Here is a 1,948-nt window from a genome sequence, read left to right on the forward strand (position 1 = left end):
ATATATATATATATATGTATGTATATAGGTATAAATAAATATATACATGTATACATATATATGTTTTGTACGATAGTATATATCACTATAATTTATAGAAATTAAAAAATCACTATAATTTTATTTTTCTTTATTTTCTTAACCGTTATTAACTTTGTTTATTAGTCTAAAATTATTATAATAAAACATCTTTGTTATAATTGCCTAATTTTGACATATTAATTGTATTCATATTCAAATTTACACTTATATATAATTTAAGTTCAACTTCATTAAAAAATAAATATTTATTACAAACTTAAAATAAAATAATTCAACAGAAACTGTTTTTAAATTTAATAATTTAAAGTAATTCATTACACAGATTATATAGAAGCTAGGAAGACAAAAAATTTAATTATATTTAAATCAAATTTACTATTACATTTTTAATATATGTAAACATATGAGAAAATTTTATATACTTTGCATCCGCAATGAAACGGATTCGCATTATAACGTTACACTAGCGTGCTTTTTTGCAGGTGAGTTTGTATGTGGTAATTTTAAGGCCTGACCTGCACTCATCATTCAGATTAATGACGTTAGAAACGAGAAAATCACATAATAAAAATTCTTGAAAAAAAAAAATTAAAATATAGAACTATTTTTCAATATAATATTTGCATTTGATAAAATATACTTGTGAAATATATCGAAAACTCTTCTTTTATTGCGGAATAGATAAAGTCAGATTTATCTCAATTCGACAGTTGTCATATAGTATTTCGTTTTTTGGTGTTAGGCATAATTAAGTTTTAATTATATGGTTTCTATAAATTTTTAATTATATGGTTATCTATTGATTACTGGAACACAAGAGAAATTTTCGATATATTTTACAAATCTATTTTATCAATTGCAAATGTAGTTTTATTAAAAAATATTCACATTTTAATATAATTTGCAAGAATTTCCTATACGTCTTTTTCTCGCTTTTGACGTTATAATTAGACATAGATAAGTAGGTAGGAGTTTTAATGCAAAAATTTATATTTATCGTAATATAATAAATGTTAAACATATATATGTGTGATGTTAAAGAAACATTTAGTTAATCATTAACATTAAAAATATAACAATTTTATTATTACATGTATAAAAATGAGAGAAAAGGGAGAAAAGTGAGAAAGAAAGAGAGAGGGAGAAGGGACGAAGGAGAAAAGGAATGGATAGGAAAAAAGAGACATTAAGAAAGGAAGAGAAAGCAAAACAGTATTTTAGAGTTATCTTTAAATATAAAATATACATTTCATATAATTAATATCAATAAAAAATATATTTACACGTAATATAATTTATTCAGTTTAAATAAAAAATATGGCATGCTAAATTTTACATCTATCCTTTATATAAATTTCCTAATTAACATTTAAAAGGAAAATTAGAAAGAAAAAAATTATTTATACTGTATATAAAAAACTTAACAAGATATTACTGAAAGCAACAAATGTATTATTAGTTGCATATAATACAAAAGCACAAAAACTTGCTCGAGTATAAAAAGTTATATAAATAAAAAATATATCAATTTAATATTTGAATCAAACCATTAATAAAACAACAAATTTGTAAATATTTTCTTTACAGTTATAAATGATTGACACAATTTTTCCAACTTTCTATGACAGCAAGTTGAAACGTAAAAATTTTCTTCTATCCAGTCTTAACAGCCTCTCAACTTTTATATATTTTTAAATTTGCATATTTAATATTTGTGCGCAAACTAACAATATGAAACAGCATAACATGTTATTCTCTATAATGAAATATTCCTTTGCTATCTTCAATAAAATAGAATTTGTAGCAGAGCAAAATGAGACATCTTCTATTAAAAAAAAAGAAAAAGTAAGAAAATAAGCGAAAGAACAGAGAAAAGACTATATATATATATATATATAATCGTATA

At 21.6% G+C, this 1,948-nt stretch overlaps 1 protein-coding gene across 2 annotated transcripts in view; it reads right to left on the reverse strand.

Annotated features, from left to right (window-relative positions):
- LOC108747221 (PH and SEC7 domain-containing protein 1) overlaps positions 1 to 1,948 on the reverse strand; it is a 22,349-nt gene that overhangs the window by 1,681 nt on the left and 18,720 nt on the right. The gene's annotated exons all lie outside the window — the stretch shown is intronic.

The sequence above is a fragment of the Trachymyrmex septentrionalis genome, unplaced genomic scaffold (assembly GCF_001594115.1).
Source record: "Trachymyrmex septentrionalis isolate Tsep2-gDNA-1 unplaced genomic scaffold, Tsep1.0 scaffold196, whole genome shotgun sequence".
Classification (NCBI taxonomy): Eukaryota; Metazoa; Arthropoda; class Insecta; order Hymenoptera; family Formicidae; genus Trachymyrmex; species Trachymyrmex septentrionalis.